The sequence below is a fragment of the Vicia villosa genome, linkage group LG6 (assembly GCF_029867415.1).
Source record: "Vicia villosa cultivar HV-30 ecotype Madison, WI linkage group LG6, Vvil1.0, whole genome shotgun sequence".
NCBI lineage: Eukaryota > Viridiplantae > Streptophyta > Magnoliopsida > Fabales > Fabaceae > Vicia > Vicia villosa.
The window spans coordinates 113,055,271-113,072,280 of record NC_081185.1 but is presented as its reverse complement, the minus strand read 5'-3'; the positions used below and the strand labels follow the sequence as shown (position 1 = coordinate 113,072,280).

The window sequence follows — 17,010 nt, the reverse complement described above, 5'->3', positions numbered from 1 at the left end:
TCATGTCATGCTTTTAAATAATTATTTTTAAATATAATATATTAGAATATTAATACAAGAATTATAAACTCAATTTGATATTTAAATGAAAACTCAAAAAATAAAGTATTTTTAATTCAGTTGTGATACACGAATGAAAATTTTCTAAACATATGTTAATAAATAATATTAATAAAATTAAATATATAAACGTAAGAACATAGAATAAATGAATAATTTATTCAACAATTATATATAATTATTTTGATTCAAAGGAAGTACCCTATCCGTTTTAAAATGAGTGTTGTTTTAAAGAAAAAAAATTTGTTTTAAAATGAGTATGTCTCCACTTTTCAATGTTAAAATGATTTTTATTTTTTCAATTGTGCCATTTAATTATGTTCACTACTTCCAATATATTAATAAGGTTAATTTATTAAAAATATAATGTTTTATGACAATATAATTATATTTATTAATCTATTAAAAAACCTTAAACGACACTTTTTTAAAACGGAGGGAGTAAGGAGTAGACTCATTTTAAAACGGAGGGAGTGTATTGTTGTATAGAATTGTTAATATCTCTTTCTAGAACAACCATGGCGAGTCAGATCTTGTGTTGACTCTTCCCCGAAATCCTAACCTTAACTTCTATATACTCTCGCTCCTTCTCCACAACCTCCTCACGCCGCGTCCTCCTTCCCCTTTCCTTCTGCTCTTTCTCAACTCCCGTCGTCCTCCTTATTCCCCTTCCTTATGTTCTCTCTAAACTCACGCCACCATAGGACCTAACCCTAACTGTTACGCCCTTAAGTTGCACATATTGGCCTCTTCAGAAGCCTCTTAAGAGGTGAACCCGCCAGGGATGAAATCATCCATAGTTATGTTAAAACACTGTCTGACCTTGTTAGAAGGTAATTGTCGTTCATCTATTATCTTTTTTCTGTGTATTTCTTCTTTTTATTCAATTCTACGTACCTAATAATATAATAAATGCAACATCTCTGTGTTTTGAGTCAGTGAAGATGAAGCGAGGATGCTAGTATATAAATGTCTTATAAATTCAACAAAGACCAAATATAGATTTGGGACACTTCTATCCCAGGAGATTTTTCACAGAGTTTAATGGCCGAGGCGGGGCGGACATGCTGACATTGCACCTTTTATGATTGGGAAAAAGTCAATTGTAGATAGAATAATGTCTATGTGTGAAGTGTACTACACCATATACTCATATATATTCTTCAACATAATTTTTATGTATATTCTGATAACAACAATAACCTGATAAATGAAATTAATATTTATATGATAATCATCATTTAAGATATATTTTTCTCTTAATTTGTATATATATGTACATTTTTTACCCATAACTATATAATATTTATATCGACTTTGCGCGACCCGTACGAACGTCTGAATCCTTTACTAGTAATATAAATAAAACTAAATATATAGGCGTAAGAACATAGAATAAGTAGATAATTTATTTAACCACTATAAATAATTATTTAATTGAGATAAAGAAAGTAGATTGTTGTATTGAATTGTTTCTTCTCAATCTCACATTTCAAATGCTTTATTAATTTTTATTACTTCCAACTTATGAGTAAGTATAGAGCAGTTAGACGCATAATGATTGTTAAGTTTGACTGCATCTTGTGGATAGTAGTAGTATCTTGTGTGGATAAAAAAGGGAACGTAAATAGTGAAAACAACTTGGTCTCCCAAATCGTATCCCTGAAAAACCATGTGTCATACCCCAATTTTTACCACTAACATACCACCTATCATTCATCATCATCTCTCCCATCAATGATTCATTGTCATTCACTTACATGTGACTTTTGCTATTGACTTTATCCAAGAGAGTGTTTTCTTTGTTAGATTTCAAATTTGGATCAGAGAATGAGCATAATGGTTTGAACTTGCAATTAGGGTTTCATGGCCAAGGTTGTGGGTTGACCAAGGTACTTCATTGGTCATGAAGGATAATTCATTGTTGCTTGTTTGTGTTACAAGTTATGGTCAAAGTTTTCACAAATAAGAATAGGAAGCTACAGTTTGGTGTATGTGGAGGCATATAGTTTGCATTGGAGGTAGATCATTTGAGGAAGTCATTGGATCAATAGGCGAAAACCTAAGTCCTTCTTCAAAAATTAGGGTTTTCTATTCATTGACACGGTGATTCGATTATTAATTCAAGAATCATTTTTGGTCATGTTTATTGGTCTAGGGTGAAGTTATGCTTCTTTGCGTTTGAGAATTCAAAATTAAATGTCAATTTCGCAAAAGAACAGCAAATATTTGATTCAAGAATTCAAGAGACAAAGTTAGTACACTTTTGACAATATTATAAGTTAACTTACAAGATAATTTCTTTAAGTTACAAAGAATATTTGTCATTTAAATGCAAAGTCCTAAAGTCCATGATCCAAAACTCATGAAGCCAAATTCATTCAAAATTCCAAGGACATATTTCATTCAATTGCAATTAACATTACATCTTACAAAAAAAAAATAGAAGTTTCATTCTAATCTCATTTGAACATTTCAAGAACTACAAAATATATTCCAAAATTCCTTAAAATAATTATTGAAAGGATACAAGTAAATGGCACAAGTTATTACATGAGTTCAGCCCCATAAACCTAAGCTCTAAGAGCATCTCCAATGGTAGTACTTTTCAATGAGTTCTCTAACTAGACATTAATATAATAATAAAATATTGAATCAATTTGCCATGTCATAGTAGAGTTGCATTGCAATGCAACTACTAAAAAATTGTGGTACCCAATCAAATTAATTTATAAGTTAAAGTTGTGGAACCCATATGAATTACACCAATAAAATAAATATTAAATAAATTATTTTGAGATGATATGGCTGGTGGAACCCATAAAAAACTCAAAAATGGGTTACACCATTGGAGATGGCCTAAAGGCCCAAGACTTGCTGCCCCAAACTTGCAGTGGTCTGTCCCATACAATGCCAAAAGCTTCTGTCCAAAATTAGCCAAAACCTGCCCTTTTGCTGCAGCCCTGCATCATACAAAAGCCTGCACAAGACAACAAAAATTTGCTGCAAACTTACACTAAAATGTGAAAACCAAACCTGCATCTACAAGAAAGAAAACAGCATACCACTTTCAAAATAAAAAAAACCTCTTCAAATCTCTCCCAAACCCTAATCTCAGGGATATAAAAAGAGACAGCATACAGGAGGAGGAGGCAGCTACACTTGACTGCAGAAACCCTACGAATTTCTCCCTCAAACCTCTGCCCAAAGACACACAAAAATACACCAAAAATACATAAAAAAAATACATACAAAGAAAAAGGAGAATCGGCGGCCATCAAGACTCGACTGAAACCACAACTCAGACCTCACTCCATCATTTACACTCAACACTCAGCACCATCCATTAAGACCTTTTTCATTCGACCTTTAACCTTCACCTACAAATATTACATCCCTTCATCCACAAATAAAAAGAAAAACCTAACTACGGCCACAAACACGACACTCACTCTTCAACATAGACACTCAAATCCTCATACATCTTCAACATAGACACTCAAATCCTCATACATCATTGAATAGCAGTAACACAGCAATATACTGATAAGATCTAATACTACAAATATCCTACAGTAAGAGAAGAAGGAGAATCTGGACGCACAGTAGTAGCAGAAAGTTCCTCAAGCCGTCGGTTGGTAACCTTTGAACCTTTATTTGCCGATGCGCATCTTTGTTGACTTGGTTTTTATGTCTGCTTGCTTGTTCTTTTACTGATATTCTGATAATGTTCATACTTATATGTTGTTGTTTCTACTTGGATGTTGGTTTATTAGCATTGTTTTGGTTAGTATTTTGTACCTAGGGTTTTCGTTTTGGGGAAGGAGCTCGAAGAGGACGTTTTGTTGTTGTTTGTTTTTCTGGAAAAGTCGAGTCGAGATCGAGAGAGGTTTGAGAGCTCGACGACGACGTTTTGTTGTTTGTTTTTTCTGGAAAAGTTGGAACTATGACGAGAGAGAAAGAGGAGCGTTTTGTGCAATTTAGGGTTTCTCTTTGGAAACCCGGTTTTGGGCAAGGGTTTCAGGTCAGACCCGACCCAATAGCTATTGGTCTTAGGGCCAGCTTCTAGCTTTTGGGCTCAAACCATTAAAGCCCATGCGTTTTTTTATTACATCACCATCACAGATTTTCAAATGCACCCCCCATGTTTTGTTTTCTTTCTTATTTAATCCTTCTTATTTTTGTTATTTTTAATTTTAGTTTTTTATTATAATGTTTGTTTTAATTTCTAATATTAACTAAAAATACAAAAAATATGTTTTTATTCTAAATTTAGACTATTTTTATTTTCATATTGAAAAAAAACACACACAAAAAAAAACATTTCATTTTTATTATTCATTTTAAATGTCTTTATTGAATTAATTAAGTTATTCGTTAATTTATTTAAATAATTATACTTAATTTGTGATAAATTTGTAAAACCCTGGTCTAATGCCAAGTCGTTTCAAATGATTTCTTGATTCAACGTCGAGTTTCTTCTTTTCGAAAACCATTTTCTTAATCATGCCGAAAGATTGAGTGACAATTGGTGAACACCTCTTGAATACCTTGATCTTTTGGATTAAAACGCATTAATTAAGTTTTTTAAACCTTTCTTAATCAAATCAAAGAGATCAAGTGACAAGAGGTAAACACCTCTTGAATATCTTTGGTCCTTTGAATCCAATATATAAATTAAAAGTTTTTTTCCTCTAAAAATCTTTCTTAATCAAATCAAAAGATTGAGTGACAATTGGTGAACACCTCTTGAATATCTTGATCCTTTGAATCAAAACACATTAATTAATTTGGATAACAAGTGACAATTGGATTCACTTTCTTTTGAATACCTTGGATAAAGACGCGTTAGGAGAACTCCTATGCTCAAACCTTTTCTTTTATGATATTTCTTTGCCATAATGTTTATGACTTGTGTTTTTAGGTGAAGCTTGTTAGAATTCTTCTTGTGTTTTATACATAGTAAGACAGTTTTTCATGAATCATTGGTACTTTTGAACAGTATTCACAATCAATGACTTGAAAATTCGAGTGACGAAAGACCCTTGTTTAAAGTTCAATAGTTTATTATATATAGCTCAATAAGTTTTTCTTCTTTTCCCATAATTGGTTTTCCGAGTGTAGGGTAGTATATAACTTGAGTTTCATATGAAAATTTCCCTAAACTTTCTCAATGATGAAATCAAAATTCCAATCAGAAATGATAGCAATCGAGAGCCTATGAGCTAAAAAATGTAAGATATGCTTGTGGATGACCCTAAGCATATGGCTGCAGGTTTAATGGCAGAAAGTATACAAAAGCTTTTGAACAAGAAGAAAGCTAGCAGATTGTGCTGGTCTTATTGAACAAAGCTGGTACTTATTATTTAATAGAATCAGAACCTTTGCCCTCATTTGCAAATATTTAGTGCGTTGTTTAAATTTAATCATTTGCAGGTCAAAGCTCTTAGATTATGCTGAATTAAGGTGCAGTTTTGTGTCTTTCTTTGACATTGAGAAACTTGAAAGTGCCATTTCACGTTGGTCTAGAGCTAGAATAAGACTTTCTAAGGTAAGATACTGGTTAATAGTTAATGCTCTTGATAAAGTTTTCTCCAAACTCTCTAATTTTGATATTTTCTTCCAAAGTTTATGAAGCGAGGATGATGTAATATTCAGATACAATAACTACAGACCACTATTCATTTGGGACACTTCTATCCGAAGAGCTTTATGCCAGAGTTGAAGGTATTAAATATAATCATCATGTTTATGAAATACGTGAACCTTCTTTTAACTTTTGTTTGTCTTTTATACAAATAAGGGTTTCAATATGTTTCCTTCTTTTTAAAATTTCAGCACTTCCAATCCAGGGTTGTTATGATACCGATATATGGCCTTAATCTACATTTCTATTATGATAAATGGCTTCAGAGTCGGAGCAGAGAACCCTTTTCCTACTGGTAATTTAATATTCTTTGCTAAATATACCATTGATATATATATTAGTCATTGAATTCTCCTCTTTAGTTTTTCATTTATTATATGAGGTTTCACATGGATACTTGAATAAATATGCTCAAATAGTGCATAAAAAATTCCAATAAATGGATAGGTATTTTTTCTATGGATATAAAATACCCTGAAAACAAAAAGAAAAATTTCATTAAACCAGCAATCACTGAACTTATTTCCAAAGATGAAATTTGGCACAAGGGCACTAAAACATGCCACTAGAATTTGACATGAGTATAGCCATCCAAGCCTCTAAGGAGAAGTAAAGAAAACCATCGATGTCTTTCCTTAATCCTACTAGCCAATAGTGAATAAAAGACCAACCATTTGTCCTACTAGCCAAAAGTGAACAAAAGACCAACCATTTGTAGGAAAGGAAAGAAAAAAACACAAGTGTATTTGCTAATAATACATATGAAGAAACTCTAAGCTCCACTTTAAGTCTCTCTTATAAAAGTTTTCTCTTCCAATAGGTAAACCTTTTGTTGTTATTTGACAATAATAAACAGTCTTATGACAAAAAATATAAAATTATTGTAATTTTATATTTTAATATTTTTAAATCATTTTATAAAAATCCTACAATCAGGTAATAAATTCTTAATTTAAACACATAACACTTATTTTGGTAGGTCTCAATAACACATCAAGTAATTTTATATTTGCGTAAAATATTATATGATAACCTATATAGTATTATTTTAACTATCATAAAAGCCTTGTAAAGTTTATTTTTTGTTAAATTAAACGTTATTGAACTATATTACATTACCTAAATATTATAATACAAATATTAATTGATCCTCCCTATCCCAAATATAGATTAAATTCTTGATTACAATTCACAACAAATCTCATGTATCCTATAATACTAAATTAAATATCTATATTAAATAATAATATAAAATCAAACTTAGTGTAGGAAAATGTTGAGGTAAACCTTACCTATGCATCATAAGATGAGAAACCCTTACCGACCATCTCATGAACAAGAACAAGAGCCTGATGAAAGTTCTTGTCTTTTAAAAAAACCCATTCACATTAAGGACTCAATCCATTTAAATCCTTCTCCTCAATCACTTCCATCGTCTCATTCATCCTCCCTTGACTACAAAAACCTTTAATAACCGCATTATAAGAAATAAAATTGGGCTCAACTCGTTTCTTAGCCATTATCTTCGACAAAACAAACGCATCCTCAACATTATTCTCTTTACAATAAGCAGTTCACATAGTATTATGAGTCACCACATTAGGCAAACAGCCTTTGTCTCCATCTCATTCATGAAACGAAGATCAAAATCTAATTTCCCCGCAGAAACAATTCCGTGGTTCGTTACATTAGAAGCTTATATATTCGGCAACATATTGTTCCTAATCGTCACCGAATACACAATTAGCATGTTGAATTAATAATTGGTGTGACCCACCGCGAAGAATTGAATCTAGTATTGAGTTGTATGATAGTACACTTGGGGAGAAACCATGACGGTTAGCAAGATGAAGGGTGTGGAAAGCATTTTCGATTAGGTTAAGTTGGGAGTATGATTTGATTAGTAAATTGAAAACCGCGGAAGTTGAATTACATGAATGGTAGGTTTCTTCGTGGAAATTGAAAATGTCAAAGGAGAAGGTTGTGGTATTGATAAGGTTTTGAGGTAGGGTTTGTGTGGTCTTGAAGAGGTTGAAACAGGTGAGGATGTGGATGGATAGGGTTTTGCATGATTGGGGTGAAGAAAGAGTGAGGTTGTGCCCAGTTGAGGAAATTGATGATGAGGGCTTTGTCGTTTTGATAAGTGAGGAGAAGGTGGGTGGCTGCTTTGGGAGTGAAGTGAGCGGAGAGGGATGGGAGATTTTTGGGTGGCGTTTTAGGTATGTGATTGTTTTTTTGGCCATAAGGGCCTATTTCGGTGTTTTCATTGTTGGATGGGCGGCGCTGGGGATCTGAGTTAGTTTAGTTTAGTTTAACTCGAATGCAGTGGCTTGCTACTTGCTGGTAGTATTAACAGCATATGTTGGGTCGTATGTAAATCGAGGGAGGGGAGAGAAAATTTTAAATTTTAGCTGTTTGTTTCTTATTTTTTTCATTAAATTTTAAATGGAGGAGCTGGACAGATGCTGCGTGAGATTCTTGTTGGGTGTGGCCAAGGCAATAGGATTTATTTATATTATGTTTATGGAAGAATAAGAATTTGTTGATCTCTTGTGATGTCTTGTTACTCTGTTGTAATTAATGTTGCATGTCTAATAATAATTTAATAACAAAAATTATAATATGATATTCATCTAATAATAATATCAAATAATAATACTATTAACAATATACATCCAATAATAATAATATAATAGTAAAATAATAATAATATTAATAACAAAAAGTTATTAATAATATTATTATTAATTATTAATAATAATAATATTAATCTTAATATTAAATCTCTAATATTAATAATAATAATAATAAATAATAATAATAATAAAAATAATACCCAAACGCGTTGCTTCCTTTGTTGCAACATGTAACTTGGTGGAAGGTTGAAAATTTTGAAAATAAATAATAATAATAATAAAAATAATACCCAAACGCTTTGCTTCCTTTGTTGCAACATGTAACTTGGTGGAAGGTTGAAAATTTTGAAAATAGATATATAAAATTATGAATAAAGTAATAAAATTTAAACAATTTTATGATTTTTCAATTAAAACATAAATTAGGATCTAAAAATTATATTTCTAATACAACGTAACTTGCTATATAGAATTCAGCCTTTTGTGTCGTACAATTTTATGAATAGAATATCCGGTTTGAGGTGTTGCACCGGTGTTCTGGCATCATCTCTCGCCACTTATGATAAAAAATATTTTAAACTGAGATAAAATTTCTAATTTTTAGTATATATTTAATTAATATAAAACAAAGACAAAAATTAGTATAGTTGAGAACGAGTGACACCTAACAAGTAGATTTTACATATTCCATTCGGGACAGGACGGTGGATTTATTCGTCAAAATCTCTGCACGCTCCGCCAAAATAGAAAGGACACGCCAAGTAACAAGTAACAAGTAAAAATGTAAAGACAAAATTTTCAATTTCAATTGTGAATTCAAAACAATGTGAAATTTCACAATTGAAAATTTTGTGTTTAAATTTTTTACTTCTTATTTGACATTTAAAAATTGTTTTATAATAATATTTATGATATTTCTAGACCATGTGGTGGCGTGTCCTTCCTATTTTGGCAGAGAGATTTTGACAAATAAATCTACCGTCCCGAGTGGAATACTTAAAATCTACTTATTAAGTGTCACTCATCGTTATCCGCTATATTAATTTTTGTCTTTGTTTTATATTAATTAAATATATACTAAAATCTAGAAAGTTTATATCAATTTAAAATATTTTGTATCATAGGTGGCGAGAGATGATGCCAGAATACTGGTGCAACACCTCTAGCCAGATATTCTATTCATAGAACTGGACGACACAAGAGCCCGACTTCTATCTAGTAGGATACGTTGTATTTTGAATATAATTTTTATATGCTAATTTATGTTTTAATTGAAATTCATAAAATTGTTTAAATTTTATTAATTTATTCATAATTTTATATGATAACTTGTATGCCATAATTTCTATTTTCAAACATTTCAGCCTTCCAACAACTTCTATGTTGCAAAAAGGAATCAAAGCATTTGAGTATTCCAATCGTTCTGGGAGATAATGATATTCAGGTTTATTATTATGTCTATTGTTAATATTATTTTATTTGCTATTATTATTAATATTGGAGATTTAATATTATTATGCATATATTTTTGTTATTAATATTATTATGCATATATTTATATTAATATTATTATTATTTTATTATTATTAGATGTATATTGTTAATATTGTTATTATTGGATAGATGAATATCCTATTATAATTTATTATTATTAGTTAAAAACATAAGGCTAGGGAAGATGCCATCTATATAATTAGAGTTAGTGTAATATTGAATATTATAATAAATTGACACATAGACATATAAGGTTGGGGAAGATGCCAGATAGATAATTAGAGTTAGGATTGTGATCAAGATTGTCATCATGACAATCTTCGGAATCAAGTAGAATAGATTTATTTACTGTTATAATATTTGTTTATTTATTAACAAAATAATTATTTCAATCTACATTTGTCATGAGAGCAAAACGGATAGATGAATTGCAGAAATTGCAACCCTCTAGATCGGTATGTCAGCGTACACTAAATGTAACATATAGTTTATTTTATTTGTTAGACAAATAAATATAATAGTTTTTAATACTAAAAAATTTGATAATCTTTAATTTTTATTATCCAGATAAAAGATATTACGATGTAGGCTTTTTACGAAATTTTCCGTGATTTTAGAGATAAGTAAGTGTTCTTATTTCCTAAATATGTTATTTAAAATTAGTTTGCTTCTCATTTCATCTTCAAACTTGTGCAAAAAAACAGATTTCACTCACACTCACACAATGTTTCCCAACCCACAAACAACCAAGAAAAATGTGATTCAACACAACTTTGTTTCCAAGAAACAAAATCAATCACACTGTCACACAAACTCACGTTCACTCGTGTTTCCCTGTGTTTGGAACCAGAGCTATAGATACCAATTGTTGGTGCACAAGAATGAAAGATGATAACAAAGAGAATATACAAAAGAATAACAACGCAAAAGAATGAGAGAATAATTATTGTGTTCTCTAAATGATAGCTACTACAAGGCTATTTATACAAAGAAAATTTGTCACATAAGCTCTAATAGACTAAACTTAGTGAACAAGTTTAAGGTACAAACAATACAATACTAAGAAATACTAAAGTACCTTTACTAACTAAATAGCTAAGCTAACAGGATCCAGAAGGTAGAACTTCTGGTCAACACTATCTTCTGAGTAACCATCAGAAGATCAGTCCACATCAGAATTTTTGATGCTCATCTTCTGAATATGAATTACTCTTTAATACTAACCATACAAATTACATTTACAAGAAATAATTGTTCAGCAAAACAAGAACATTAGACTATGATAGTGGTTTACGCCTGTCATTGATACAAAATAAGCAATACACCATAACAATTTGGGAAATGCTAACTAGTGCCCTCAGGGCAATGGTTAAGCATTCCAAAATAGTAACTTTATCTTGGTAATCTGCGTATTTAATGTCTTGAAAATTGAAATATTAGATTTCCTATAATATATTTTCTTTTTTTGGAATGTTTAACCATTGCCTTGAGGGCACTGGTTAGCAAGACCCTAACAATTTAGATGTTGTTGTTTAGAGTTGCATAATACTTATATATTCTTTTATATATATAGTCCAAAAAAGTATATGCACTATAAGTAATAAAGACACTATGACTATTTTGTAGGAGATTTGGACATGATTATTTGTTTTATGACACTAACATGAAGTGCATATTAACTAACATAAAAAGTGTAACTTTGTATCTTAAAAGTAAACTTCCTTGAGTTGTTGACTGTTTGTAGAGTTTTAAACTTCCTTGAAATCCAAAAAAACAATGAAGTATATTGAGAGGTCATAAAAATAAATTTAAACTTCAGCATGCAAACTAAAATTTATATAGATCTATGTGAACCTGATAATAATCATGTAAAACAATGATTCATTCATTCATTCCAAAAAAAGAGTATTAAACTGCATATAGAGTTAAATAAAAGGAACAAAATACACAATGGAATTCATTGCTACCATCCAAGACTAAATGACTTAACCTTATTACTTGAGACGACCCACCCAATCTTCTAGAGACACAGGCCTGGAAAATTGTAGCAGAGGTGTTGGAAAATTGCTTTATAGTTAATATAATACCTAACACCCCTACTACAATTTTCACAATACATTTCTCATCAATTTTCACATTCAAAACACAAAACACAGCAAGCAAATAATGATTAAGGCAACAACAAGTAAGTTATTTCAATTCAAAGTGAAATTGAGAGCATAGATAGCAAGTTTACCTCAAAAGAGTCAAGAGAAGACTTTGCACGAAGAAGGTCAGAGTAGAGAAGGTGAAATCTGGTGAAATCGTTGAAATCGAAATTGAGAGTAGAATAATCGCAGTCCTCTAGCTACTATAGAAACCGCCGTAGCCTCCGCAATCAAAGTCACTCGTCAAAGTAGAAACCACCACCGAAGAACCTCTCAAAAAAGCTTGAATCCATTGCCACTACGAAACCCAAAATGCACTCAAATTACAAAACACAGCAAACAAACAATGATTAAGACAACAGGTTTACCTCAAAAAGAGCTTATGCGAACAAGATCGGAGTAGAGAAGGTGAAATCTAGTGAAATCGTTGAAATTGAAACCGAGTCGGAGTAGAGAAGGTGAAATCGAAATTGAATGAAAGCTAATAGAAGGTGAAATTGAAATTGAAATTGAAGTTGAATATGAGTTGAAGAGAAAGGTGGAAAGGTGTTTTCTGAAATTTGAGAATTTAGGGTTTACGATTCACATATTTGGGGAAGAACTGAGTAACGTGAAAATGTATAAATAGTGAAAAAAAAATGTAATTAAATTAATTATCATTTTAGTATAACGATTTTGAAAAAAAATGCAAATAACCAAGTTTAAAAAAAAAATTGCCCAAAAAACCAGGTTTTGGGGAAAATTACCTGGATGACCATGTTTGGGAGATGCCCTACACGTAAGAGCCACCTCCCGTGGTGCCTAGCTTGAAACTTTTCTTCTTATGCGCCACCTGGGGTGGCGCCTTAGTTCTTCCAGAACTAATAAGCCACCTGGGGTGGCGCCTATGTGGTGTTCCCCGTTTTTTTTTTGTTTTTTGTTTTTGTTTTTTTAACATTATTTTAAAAAAATCTATTAAATAAGAAAATAAGATCAATGAATTAGTTAACATGAGCATTCATGGAAAACATTCATTCATTCATTAATTAAAAGGTACATTGAAAATCACCAACAGAAAAAAAACTAAAACATCTAAGAAATTACAACGGTTAAAACAATGTCATTTGGTCCATTCATCATTTGAATGCAATCAATGTCGTATTCCACCTTATCCCAGAAACTTATTGTTGCTCCGGTCACAGCATCCGCCCTTGTTTTACGCCTTTTGATGCTTCTGATCTGTTTGCCGGATTGGTACTCCCCCTCTAAAAAAGACATGAGAGTCCTCTTGAGTTGCTTGACGGAAGAGATATTCCAAAACATAACCGGCATGGAAGGTTTGACGGAAGAGAATATGACATAACCAGCATGAAGACAGCTTCACTACAAGACAAATACATGAGTAGTTGATTTAATTAAAGATAGTACAAATACATAACTAGTTGTTTTAATAAAAGATAGTACAAATACATGAAATACTAGTTGATTTAATAAAAGATAATACAAATACATAAGTAGTACAAATACAAATATAAATATTTAAGTAGTACAAATACAAGTACAAATACATAAGTAGTACAAACACACGACATACAATTAATTGTTGGTGGAGGTTGCTCCACGATTAGGACAAGTATTTTAATTGTGCCCGACTTGACAACATATGCCACATTTTCTTATCATTTTCTCATGATCATCCATTTTGGTTCGGATCCGTGTGCTGTTTGGTCGACCTTTTTTCTTTCGCCGCATGTTGTCATTATGCCAAACCACGCCCCCCTCATACACAGGCCAATAATCCTCCTTTGTCATCACTTGAAATGCATTGTTGTACACTCCGAGCAAGGTATCCGCCTTGTAAATGGGAGATAAAAGTGCTAACAGATCTTGGTGCGCATACGAACATGCTGCTATGACATGAGAGCATGGCATGCGAAAGGCTTAAAACTTTCCGCAGTCACACCACCCTTCGTCTATAAGAACCCTGTATTGTTGTCTCGGAAGACCCTCGTTATGGTCAATTGTTTCTTTGACATTGAAGGCCCGGTTGAATCGGTCGAACGATGTAACAATGTGGCTGCTGGCTTTGGCAGATTGCTCTTTCATGAATTTGACGCAGGTTTCGCTGAATACTTGTTCGGATTCTAAAACTGCACTTCAACGCTCACCTCTTCCTGCGAAAAGAGAAGCCATCCTATAGTATGTTGCTTGCACCAAGGAAGTAATCGGAAGGTGTTTGATGCCCTTAAACACTTCGTTCATAGACTCCACAAGATTTGTAATCATGTGCCCCCATCGCTGCCCGTTGTCGTATGATCTGGTCCATTTCTCTCTAGCAAGATTATTTATCCATCTGCCTGCATCTGGATTTGACGATAGAATTTCATGTCGATAATATTGGAACGTCAGTTGAGTCAATGCATATCCAGCATTGACAAGAGTCTTCCGAAGAACCTTATCCCTTATCTCTCGCATGAAATTTTGTGCGATATGTCGAATACGGTAAACATGCGTTAAATGTAGGTTTTGCCACCCGTTTGCTGGATTGTTGTACGCACTCTCGATGGAAGCATGCCTATCTGAAATCAAACAGAGCCCATGTTGGGGGGCAACGTGTGAACAAAGATTTTTGAGAAAGAAACCCCAACCTCCAGCAGTTTCTCCTTCCACAAGAGCGAACGCAACAGGAAAAATGTTACTGTTTCCGTCTTGTGCCACAGCCATCAACAAGGTCCCCTTATATTTTTCGTACAACCAAGTGCCATCTATTTGAAGAATTAATTTGCAATACGCAAATCCTTGAACACATGGGCGGAAAGCCCAGAAAAGCCCTATGGAATATCACATTTCCTTGAAGGCACGTTCCGTCTAGAGATTGCGCTGGAAGGGTCTCTAAAATAGTAACGGTTCCAGTAGCATAAATTTGAAGCGCGGATAAGAAACGTGGGAGTTGTTTGTATGAATCCTCTCAATTTCCATACACAAGTTTGATCGCTTTAGTTTTCGCCAGCCAAGCCTTTCTATAAGACGAAGTGTAATTGTAAGTTGCAACGATATGAGAGATTTTCGTTTTCACCTTTACTGACGAATCTTTATCTACTAGGGGCAAGATTTCTTGACATATAATATCATAACTTAGCTTACGGAGATCTTGGGAAACATTTGTGTTAACACACGTGTGATCTTGGGAAATAGCTCCTATCACCCATGAATCACTTCACTTCTAGTATGATGCACCCAACTTGAATCCACAGTCAGGGTTTCTACACTTAATTTTATACCTCTCAACATTGGTGCGATCAACTTTAAAATCAACATTGTTTACCATATGAAATCTTTTTATGGCCATGATACATTCCTCCTGTGAACGAAATCTGTCTTCTTCTTTTAACCGTGCATCTGTTTGAGTGTATGGATCATAGAAAATATCAGACGATGGTTCATCCCCATCGAAGTTCAAGTTCCTCATGTGCGCTGGAGGCATGTGCACTTGATTTGGTGGCACAACAACGTCCGGTTCGTCTTCACTTTCCTCGTTGACCAAGTGATCAACTTCTATTTCCGGTGCTTCTTCTTCATCTACGACGTCAACCTCTGCTTGCTCGTCGACAAGTGAATCAATGACTTGTGACTTGACCAATTGTGTGGGTTGAACTTCTGGTAGAGTAACATACAGTTCTATGTACTCGTAACCAGAATACTCATGATTGGCGAACATATTCTGCAGGTCTTCATCATCTTTGACCTCAACTAGGATAAACTTGACCGGGTTGTCCCCACAAAGAAATCGATATTGGTAAAATTTTTGGAATACATCACCCAGTGCAAGCTTCGTCTCTAATCTCTGTTTGAAGTAACTGAAATTTGCTTTTCTGCTTAAACAAAATCGTGTAACCTCAGTGTTTTTAAACAAAAAACCAACTTCTTCATTGTCATAGGTCTCACCAAAAACATGAGCGTTGATAATGTATTTTGGAGGGGCTATTGTTGAGTGTGTAATGAGATGTGTAATTTTTCACATTAGTGGCTTCCTTTATGTAGACGAACATTTGGTGAAGTCAATTAGGGTTTATGAATGCATACTGATGGAAAATGAATGCCTATAAAAAACACAGACGTACTGAGTTGATTTGAGGTATGCATGACATTGTTGCACAGTCGACTTGACCAGACACAACCATATTGAGTTGCACATACCGTACAATCACATGCGAAAACAGTTGATGAAAAATGAATGCATGTATCGTCACAGACGTGTACAATTGATTTGAGGTATGCATGACATTGTTGCACAGTCGAGTTGCGCATACTGTACACTAATTATTTGCGGTGAAACAACAAACCCTATTCAAATAGCAAACCCTAAACCCTAGCAAAAAAAAATAAAGGATTGCATGTAGGCGCCACCTGGGGTGGCGCATTAGTGCAAATCATCAATATGTAGAATAGGGTTTGCTTTTTGAATAGGGTTTGCTGTTTCACCGCAAATAATTAGTGTACAGTATGCGCAACTCGACTGTGTAACAATGTCATGCATACCTCAAATTAACTGTACACGTCTGTGACGATACATGCATTCATTTTTCATCAACTGTTTTCGCATGTGATTGCACGGTATGCGCAACTCAGTATGGCTATGTCTGGCCAAGTCGACTGTGCAACAATGTCATGCATACCTCAAATCAACTCAGTATGTCTGTGTTTTTTACAGGCATTCATTTTCCATCAGTATGCATTCATAAACCCTAATTGACTTCACCAAATGTTCGTCTACATAAAGGAAGCCACTAATGTGAAAAACTACACATCTCATTACACACTCAACAATGGCCCCTCCACAATACATTATCAACGCTCATGTTTTTTGCGAGACCTATGACAACGAAGAAGTTGGTTTTCTGTTTAAAAACAATGAGGTTACACGATTTTGTTTAAGTAGAAAAGCAAATTTCAGTTACTTCAAACAGAGATTAGAGACGAAGCTTGCACTGGGTGATGTATTCCAAATTTTTTACCAATATCGATTTCTTCGTGGGGACAACCCGGT

The 17,010-nt window shown here is 33.1% G+C and overlaps 2 long non-coding RNA genes across 3 annotated transcripts; one reads left to right on the top strand and one right to left on the bottom strand.

Annotated features, from left to right (window-relative positions):
- Positions 1 to 2,436: 2,436 nt before the first annotated feature.
- Positions 2,437 to 3,258, bottom strand: LOC131609636 (uncharacterized). Its single transcript, XR_009286295.1, has 2 exons — positions 3,126 to 3,258; positions 2,437 to 3,040 (listed from the first exon to the last, which is right to left on the bottom strand). It is a non-coding gene; the product is annotated as an uncharacterized LOC131609636 (long non-coding RNA).
- A 298-nt stretch (positions 3,259 to 3,556) lies between these two features.
- On the top strand, positions 3,557 to 16,331 carry LOC131609637 (uncharacterized). 2 transcript variants are annotated; one of them, XR_009286297.1, is made up of 6 exons: positions 3,557 to 3,694; positions 5,336 to 5,415; positions 5,497 to 5,611; positions 5,689 to 5,787; positions 5,899 to 6,002; positions 9,708 to 16,331. It is a non-coding gene; the product is annotated as an uncharacterized LOC131609637 (long non-coding RNA). The 2 variants fall into 2 exon arrangements; XR_009286296.1 differs by lacking the exon at positions 9,708 to 16,331 and having other exon boundaries at positions 5,899 to 9,701.
- The last annotated feature ends 679 nt before the right edge of the window (positions 16,332 to 17,010 follow it).